Raw genomic sequence first — 10,000 nt, 5'->3', positions numbered from 1 at the left:
TCAAAAATGATTTTCGTTTCACTTTTCATACTCAGGGGAGTCTAAAATTGATGTTTTGAGTCACCATGAAAAAAAAATTTTTTTTGACCCGAGCTTGTGTCGCGACCCAAAAATCGACTCACTTGGGAAAAATGTTCTAGCAGGGGCCCTCCCATACAAAAATTTTTTCTTCTCAAAAATGATTTTCGTTTCACTTTTCATACTCAGGGGAGTCTAAAATTGATGTTTTGAGTCACCGAGAAAAAAAAATTTTTTTGACCCGAGCTTGTGTCGGCGACCCAAAATCGACGCACTTGGGAAAAATGTTCTAGCAGGGGCCCTCCCATACAAAAATTTTTTCTTCTCAAAAATGATTTTCGTTTCACTTTTCATACTCAGGGGAGTCTAAAATTGATGTTTTGAGTCACCGAGAAAAAAAAATTTTTTTGACCCGAGCTTGTGTCGGCGACCCAAAATCGACGCACTTGGGAAAAATGTTCTAGCAGGGGCCCTCCCATACAAAAATTTTTTCTTCTCAAAAATGATTTTCGTTTCACTTTTCATACTCAGGGGAGTCTAAAATTGATGTTTTGAGTCACCGTGAAAAAAAAATTTTTTTGACCCGAGCTTGTGTCGGCGACCCAAAATCGACGCACTTGGGAAAAATGTTCTAGCAGGGGCCCTCCCATACAAAAATTTTTTCTTCTCAAAAATGATTTTCGTTTCACTTTTCATACTCAGGGGAGTCTAAAATTGATGTTTTGAGTCACCGTGAAAAAAAAATTTTTTTGACCCGAGCTTGTGTCGGCGACCCAAAATCGACGCACTTGGGAAAAATGTTCTAGCAGGGGCCCTCCCATACAAAAATTTTTTTTTGACTCACCGGGTAAAATGGTCGCACTTGGTAAAAATGTTCTAGCAGGGGCCCTCCCATACAAAAATTTTTTCTTCTCAAAAATGATTTTCGTTTCACTTTTCATACTCAGGGGAGTCTAAAATTGATGTTTTGAGTCACCGAGAAAAAAAAATTTTTTTGACCCGAGCTTGTGTCGGCGACCCAAAATCGACGCACTTGGGAAAAATGTTCTAGCAGGGGCCCTCCCATACAAAAATTTTTTCTTCTCAAAAATGATTTTCGTTTCACTTTTCATACTCAGGGGAGTCTTAAATTGATGTTTTGAGTCACCGTGAAAAAAAAATTTTTTTGACCCGAGCTTGTGTCGGCGACCCAAAATCGACGCACTTGGGAAAAATGTTCTAGCAGGGGCCCTCCCATACAAAAATTTTTTTTTGACTCACCGGGTAAAATGGTCGCACTTGGTAAAAATGTTCTAGCAGGGGCCCTCCCATACAAAAATTTTTTCTTCTCAAAAATGATTTTCGTTTCACTTTTCATACTCAGGGGAGTCTAAAATTGATGTTTTGAGTCACCGAGAAAAAAAAATTTTTTTGACCCGAGCTTGTGTCGGCGACCCAAAATCGACGCACTTGGGAAAAATGTTCTAGCAGGGGCCCTCCCATACAAAAATTTTTTCTTCTCAAAAATGATTTTCGTTTCACTTTTCATACTCAGGGGAGTCTAAAATTGATGTTTTGAGTCACCGTGAAAAAAAAATTTTTTTGACCCGAGCTTGTGTCGGCGACCCAAAATCGACGCACTTGGGAAAAATGTTCTAGCAGGGGCCCTCCCATACAAAAATTTTTTTTTGACTCACCGGGTAAAATGGTCGCACTTGGTAAAAATGTTCTAGCAGGGGCCCTCCCATACAAAAATTTTTTCTTCTCAAAAATGATTTTCGTTTCACTTTTCATACTCAGGGGAGTCTAATATTGAAGTTTTGAGTCACCGTGAAAAAATTTTTTTTTGACTCACTGGGTAAAATGTTCGCACTTGGGAAAAATGTTCTAGCAGGGGCCCTCCCATACAAAAAATTTTTATTTCTCAAATCGATCCGTGGTTTCACTTTTCATACTCTAGGGCCCATTTGCTTCAACTTTGGAAAAAATTTTCGATGATGAAAAATTTTCGCCTTCGACGTCCATCGACCACTCGACCCGAACTTGGTACTTTTGTATGGAGGTACCCGAGTGGTGACTTTTTCATACAAAAATTTTTATTTCTCATATCGATCCGTGGTTTCACTTTTCATACTCTAGGGCCCAATTGCTTCAACTTTGGAAAAAATTTTCGATGATGAAAAATTTTCACCTTCGACGTCCATCGACCACTCGACCCGAACTTGGTACTTTTGTATGGAGGTACCCGAGTGGTGACTTTTTCATACAAAAATTTTTTTGCGAATACGTGTTCGTTCGCGATCATTTAGGCCATGAACAACAAGTCCGCTGCGATAGAAATAGTGCATTGTAGTTACTCGACGAGAAAAAAAATCGGGACTTAGAAAAATTTTTGAAAGTCAAATCGTATTGACTTCCAACAACACCTGATAATAAACACACATTGCCTGTTGCACCACAGATCGCATTTGACTTAACAAATCGCCTGTTGGTACGCACATCACCATCGACTTTACCAATCGCGTTTCGCACCGCTAATCCCACTTGGCGTGGAGCCACGCACATAATGTTGCGAGGAGAGTATTAATCGGGACTTAGCGTTTTAAGCTCGCGAACACTCCACTATGGGAGTGCACGCAAGCACCAACTGTACACACACAACACAACAATCACTCTCGCGAACACTCCATTCCCAAAGTGAACGCGAGCACCAGCAAGCATGGGTCGCCTGAGAGGATCGATGCGAACGCATCTCTACAACTCGCAGCTCCCAGCCTGTAGTCCCGTCGTTTGCGGGCGGTCGAAGGTGTCGAAACTAGTTGTATCCACGGTCGACGGAAACACAGCCACCAGGGTTCCCTGTGGTAAGGTACTTCCACGTGCAGCGTGCTCCCGCCCGTTGCGGCTCAGTCTAGTGCTATAGCGGGGATGAGACGTCAGTGTGCGCGGGGCAGCACCGACGGATCTCGGAGGGTTGTTAAGCCCGCTAGCTTCCGATCACCTAATGGGTTTGAGAAGCGCTATCAGCTCGGATTGGATACGACCTTAGAGGCGTTCAGGCATAATCCAGCGGACGTAGCGTCATACCAAAGTCCGGTCGAACTAGTATTGAGCCAGTGGTCCGTACCTGTGGTTCCTCTCGTACTGCACAGGAATTCCGTTAAGATAGCGGCAAACAGCACACACCAGTAGGGTAAAACTAACCTGTCTCACGACGGTCTAAACCCAGCTCACGTTCCCTTGAAAGGGTGAACAATCCTACGCTTGGTGAATTTTGCTTCACAATGATAGGAAGAGCCGACATCGAAGGATCAAAAAGCCACGTCGCTATGAACGCTTGGCGGCCACAAGCCAGTTATCCCTGTAGTTGCGATCCACACTTCGAGGCGAACGGACGTGCTTCAGTGCTGCTCCCGCTAAGCATTGTGTGTGTGTGTAAGGTGTAAAGCGAATAAAGTGTGATATTGACCCCGGACGGCCAGCTAGGACATTGATTTCACGTAGCCGACCCCCGATTCTGATTGCGGACCTTCCACCCAAGTTTCACCCCCCTACCTGCAAAGGGGGGGGACTTTTTCGTGAACCAGTTTTTCGGCCATTATAAGGTGGTCAGTGCTTGGATTGCTTTGAACGATATGTCAACGGACGCGTCTTCGCGAGACGCATCCACAGACACCAAATTTGTGCGTGTGCGTGAGCTAGACCGGAAGTAGCAGTGAAAAAACTAAAAAAACTACTGGCGCTTTTGCAGTGTACGGCTCTTTTGCCCCCCCAGAAGTGCGTGAATCGCGTTAAAAGTATTGCAGAACTTCAACTGAGAACTGCGCGATTCGATAGAGTGGTCTACCGTTCCTGTGCGACAAATACTCGCGGAGTTATAAGCGTGCAAAATCGGAGGTCTAGTGTCATTTTCATCGGCACGTGGCGGTACGGCACAACATTTCGCACGCGCGTGGCTCTATGTGGGGGCACCTTGTGTGTGTAAGAAGGCTGAGATCAGGAAATCGCGAATAACGGGCGAACCGTTTGAGCTAGGGTTTTGATTTCACGTAGCCGACCTTCGATTTTGGTTGTGCACCCCCCACCCAAGTTTCACCCCCCTACCTGCAAAGGGGGGGGACTTTTTCGTGCACCAGTTTTTCCGCGTTTAAAAATCGAATAGTGACTGGATTTTCTCGAGCGATACGTCAACGGACGCGTCTTCGCGAGACGCATCCACAGACACCAAATTTGTGCGTGTGAGTGAGCTAGACCGGAAGTAGCAGTGAAAAAACTAAAAAAACTACTGGCGCTTTTGCAGTGTACGGCTCTTTTGCCCCCCCAGAAGTGCGTGAATCGCGTTAAAAGTATTGCAGAACTTCAACTGAGAACTGCGCGATTCGATAGAGTGGTCTACCGTTTCTGTGCGACAAATACTCGCGGAGTTATAAGCGTGCAAAATCGGAGGTCTAGTGTCATTTTCATCGGCACGTGGCGGTACGGCACAACATTTCGCACGCGCGTGGCTCTATGTGGGGGCACCTTGTGTGTGTAAGAAGGCTGAGATCAGGAAATCACGAATAACGGGCGAACCGTTTGAGCTAGGGTTTTGATTTCACGTAGCCGACCTTCGATTTTGGTTGTGCACCCCCCACCCAAGTTTCACCCCCCTACCTGCAAAGGGGGGGGACTTTTTCGTGAACCAGTTTTTCCGCGTTTAAAAATCGAATAGTGACTGGATTTTCTCGAACGATACGTCAACGGACGCGTCTTCGCAAGACGCATCCACAGACACCAAATTTGTGCGTGTGCGTGAGCTACACCGGAAGTAGCAGTGAATAAACTAAAAAAACTACTGGCGCTTTTGCAGTGTACGGCTCTTTTGCCCCCCCAGAAGTGCGTGAATCGCGTTAAAAGTACTGCAGAACTTTAATTGAGAACTGTGCGATTCGATAGAGTGGTCTACCGTTTCTGTGCAACAAATACTCGCGGAGTTATAAGCGTGCAAAATCGGAGATCTAGTGCCATTTTCATCGGCGTGTGGAGGCAACATTACGCACGCGCGTGGCTCTATGTGGGGGCACCTTGTGTGTGTAAGAAGGCTGAGATCAGGAAATCGCGAATAACGGGCGAACCGTTTGAGCTAGGGTTTTGATTTCACGTAGCCGACCTTCGATTTTGGTTGTGCACCCCCCACCCAAGTTTCACCCCCCTACCTGCAAAGGGGGGGGACTTTTTCGTGAACCAGTTTTTCCGCGTTTAAAAATCGAATAGTGACTGGATTTTCTCGAACGATACGTCAACGGACGCGTCTTCGCAAGACGCATCCACAGACACCAAATTTGTGCGTGTGCGTGAGCTACACCGGAAGTAGCAGTGAAAAAACTAAAAAAACTACTGGCGCTTTTGCAGTGTACGGCTCTTTTGCCCCCCCAGAAGTGCGTGAATCGCGTTAAAAGTATTGCAGAACTTCAACTGAGAACTGTGCGATTCGATAGAGTGGTCTACCGTTTCTGTGCAACAAATACTCGCGGAGTTATAAGCGTGCAAAATCGGAGATCTAGTGCCATTTTCATCGGCGTGTGGAGGCAACATTACGCACGCGCGTGGCTCTATGTGGGGGCACCTTGTGTGTGTAAGAAGGCTGAGATCAGGAAATCGCGAATAACGGGCGAACCGTTTGAGCTAGGGTTTTGATTTCACGTAGCCGACCTTCGATTTTGGTTGTGCACCCCCCACCCAAGTTTCACCCCCCTACCTGCAAAGGGGGGGGACTTTTTCGTGCACCAGTTTTTCCGCGTTTAAAAATCGAATAGTGACTGGATTTTCTCGAGCGATACGTCAACGGACGCGTCTTCGCGAGACGCATCCACAGACACCAAATTTGTGCGTGTGCGTGTGTCATACCGGAAGTGGCAGTGGTTTTAGTACATTGTGCAAAATTTTTGTACTAAACCGGGTTTTAGTACAAACGCGATTCGACGGACGATATAAATTCCCGTCGATAGAGACCTCGGACGTGTGAATGTGTCGTAACTTCGTGGAGTTATAGCGTTTCGAAAAGTTCGATAAGTAGTTTGATAAAAGTTATCGAACTCCAAAACCGAGTTATCGGACTTTCAATCTGCGATAACTCGAGCGTCCTTTGTGCTAGAGACACGTGCGGGGTATCGTGAGAAAGGTCGTCGGATTGGGCGTCCGATGGTGTCCACCCCGCTGACCCGCTACTCACCCCCTTCCACCCCGGAAGGAAAAACCACTTTTGTGAGCTGGTTTTTGCAGTAGGACACCAGTGAGGGGTATCGTTGGAAAGGTCTGAAGGAGGGGCGTCGAGTCGTCACACTCCGCCCACTTTCCACCCACCCCTACCCCCATCCTGGGGGAACACCAAACTCAACCATGGCATCGAATTTGCGGTCAAGGGCAGCATCGACGGACAGCCGAGCACCGGTGGGCTCGAAGCCAGTCGTAGTGCTGAGCAAAGTCATGGAAAGGCAGACCACAGCCACGAGAGGTGCTGCTCGCATGAGTGGAGTTGGCACGGCCACAGCAACAGCGTCGACAGTGCAAATGGAGAGGCTTATTGAGCGCTTGGAGGACCAGCTGGCCCTCCTCCGCGCACAACTGACGGAACAGGCGGAGCAGTTCCGCAAAGACCTCGCGGCGATGCAGGAGAGCCATCGCCAGGAGGTGCAGTACCTGCGGGAGGAGAACCGCAGGGAACGCGAGGCGTCGAATGGTCTGCTGGCACAGCTAGTGTCTGTACAGCAGCAACAGCAGCAGCAGCAGCAGCAGCAACAGCAGCGGCAGAAGCAGGCAGTGGGTGCGGTGACGGCTACGGTGTTGCCGTCTCCGGACCAGGAAGGCGGCTCCTGGGCCGAGGTGGTGCGCCGTAAGCCGGCACGCCAGCAGCCGGCCCAGCAGCAACGGCAGGAGCAGCAGCAGCGGCATCAACAGCAGCAACAGCAGCAGCAGCGGCAACAAACGCAGCAGGGGGGGTCTTATCGCCCTCCGCAAATGCGCCAACCGCAGCAGCAGCGTCAGCAGCAGCAGTGGCAGCTGAAGGGCCAGCTGTTGCATAACCGCAACCAGCAGCAGCCACATCATCAGCAGCAGCCGCGACAACAACAACAGCAGCAGCTACATCGTCGTCCGACGCGACGCAGTGTGCGTCCGGACACTATTGAAGTCGCACCGGCTGAGGGAGTAACCTGGACGCAGGTATACCTGAAGCTGCGAACGGATTCGGAACTGGAGGAGGTCCGCACGGACATTGGGATGGGTCGACGTACGGCTCAAGGCCACCTTCGCGTCCCCATCAAACGGACCGCCGACAGCGAGGCGCTTGCTTCTAAGATTCAGGGCGTCCTTGGAGACATGGGAGTAGCTCGAGTACTCACAGACATGGGAGAGGTCCTGGTTACCCACGTCGATTCGCTGGCCACCGTCGACGACGTGAAGGAAGCGATCCGGGCCAAACTCGGGGTGGCACCGGGCATCACCTTCGTCGACGTCTGGGAGCTGAGCGACGGGACGAAACGCGCTCGTGTCCGCCTCCCGCTAGTGAAAGCGCAGCTTTTACACGAGGTGAGGCTGCCACTGTGCCAGTGCATCAGCACGGCACGTGAAGTCCCCCGTCGCCCTGTCAGCCAGCGCCGTTGCTTGCGCTGCTTCGACATCGGCCACATCGTGCGCGACTGTCGGAGCGAGACGGATCACAGTGGGAAGTGCTTCCGCTGTGGCACCGCTGGTCATCTGGCGAAGGATTGCTCCTCGGAGGCTAAGTGCCTCAAGTGTGGTGGCCCGCACAGCATCGGCCACGCAAGTTGTGGACAGCCGCCAGCATCATGCGAGTGAAGCAGCAGCTGCGTGTGTTGCAGGCTAACCTGGGCGGTGGACGCACTGCCCAGGACTTCGTCCTGCAATCCGCTCGGACGGAGCGGATCGACGTGTTGCTGCTCTCGGAGGTGTACCGGCCTCCAGAGAACAACGGAACGTGGTCAGTCGACTCGTCGGGGGGAGTAGCCGTGGTGGCTACCGGAGCGCACCCCATCCAGCGTGTGTGGCGCAGCCCAACGCCTGGATTGGTAGCCGCCCAGATCGGCGGCATTGTGTTTGTTAGCTGCTATGCTCCCCCCCGCCTCACCATCGGCGAGTTCGAGCACTTCCTGGAGGCTCTGGAGCTGGAGGCGCTTCCCCACCCTCACGTCGTCGTAGCAGGCGATTTTAACGCCTGGCACGAGGAGTGGGGAAGCGAACGCAACACAGTGCGGGGCGAGGAGCTGCTGTCCACCATCCAGCAGCTCGGGTTGAGGATTCTCAACCGAGGTACAACCCCAACGTTCGTCGGGAATGGCGTTGCCACTCCCAGTGTTGTCGATGTGTCGTTCGCGAGCGAGTCTATCGCTCGACCCGACACCTGGGCAGTGGCTCCCGACTCGTTGGCGCGGTTTTACACGGCGTCCGACCACCGGTACATCCTCTTCACCGTCGGGCCGTCCTCCTCGCCCCAGCACCACACCGAGCGGCATCAGCAGCGACAGCAGCAGCAGCAGCACCACCACCATCGGCGGCAGCAGCAGCAGCAACATCGACACCAGCGGAGCATCCATCAGCCCGTCTCCCATCGCCAGGGCAGGAGATGGAAGGCCTCGCAGTTCTCGGCCGAGGCGTTCCGGGTGGCACTGCGAGCGGCGAGCTTCGAGGAGCGAGCGGTCAGCCAAGAGGGCATGGTCGATGCCATCTTCGAGGCATGCGACGAAACGATGGCGCGGGTCACCACGTCGCATCGTGACCCCCATCGAGCCCTCTTTTGGTGGACACCGGAGCTCACGCGCCTCCGCGAGGAGTGTGCAGCCGCTCGCGACCGGATGGTTGCCACGGTCGACCTGCAAGAGCGCAGCCTTGCAGCAGCGCACCACCGAACTGCGAGGCGAACGATGGAGAAGGCGATCCGGGCCAGCAAGCGGGCAGAGTTCGATGAGCTCATCCGACTCGCGGAGGAAAATGAGTTCGGGGCAGGCTACCGTGCTGTCATGTCTCGGCTTCGTGGCAGCTACGTGCCACCGGAGACAGACAGGGAGGAGCTGCAGCGCATCTCCGGGGACCTGTTCCCGACTCATCCGCCTGTCGACTGGCCGGCAGAGGAGGACTCCGCGGACGGGCAGTCGCTGACGCCTGTCACCACGAGCGAGCTGCTGGACATCGTGGGGAGCATGGCCAACCGGAAGGCGCCGGGTTTGGACGGGATCCCCAATGCAGCCGTCAGGACAGCGATCAGGGAGTACCCGGAGGTTTTTCGCCGCTTGTACCAGGACTGCCTGGACAGTGGCACGTTTCCTGCGCCGTGGAAGCGGCAGCGCCTGGTGTTGCTGCCCAAGCCAGGCAAACCTCCCGGGGAAAGCTCCTCGTACCGGCCGTTGTGCATGCTTGACGCACTCGGCAAGGTGTTGGAGCGCCTGATCCTGTCCCGGCTCAACGTCCACCTCGAGGATCCTGAAGCTCCACGGCTGTCGGAACGGCAGTACGGCTTCCGGAAAGGGCGATCCACCATCAGTGCGATCCAGCGGGTTGTTGAGGCTGGTAGGACGGCCATGTCCTTTCGCCGGACAAACCAGCGGGACAACCGCTGCCTGATGGTGGTCGCTTTAGACGTCCGCAACGCGTTCAACACCGCGTCCTGGCAGTCCATCGCCAACGCGTTGCAGGAGAAAGGCGTGCCATCCGCACTGAGGAGGATGCTGAGGAGTTACTTCGAGGACCGGCGGCTGATCATCGAGACCAGCGAGGGCCCTGTCGAGCGGCACATCAGCGCGGGAGTTCCACAGGGGTCCATCCTGGGCCCCACCCTGTGGAACGTGCTTTACGACGGGGTCCTGGGAGTGCCACTGCCACCGGGGACGGAGTTAGTCGGCTATGCCGACGACTTAGTCCTGCTCGCCCCGGCGGTGACTCCCGAAGCCGCGGCCTCGAAGGCGGAAGCAGCGATCGTTACCATCAGCAGCTGGATGTCCCGTCACCGTCT

The sequence above is a fragment of the Anopheles moucheti genome (genome assembly GCF_943734755.1).
Source record: "Anopheles moucheti chromosome X unlocalized genomic scaffold, idAnoMoucSN_F20_07 X_unloc_11, whole genome shotgun sequence".
Classification (NCBI taxonomy): domain Eukaryota; kingdom Metazoa; phylum Arthropoda; class Insecta; order Diptera; family Culicidae; genus Anopheles; species Anopheles moucheti.
Note: the sequence above shows the minus strand (reverse complement) of the source record.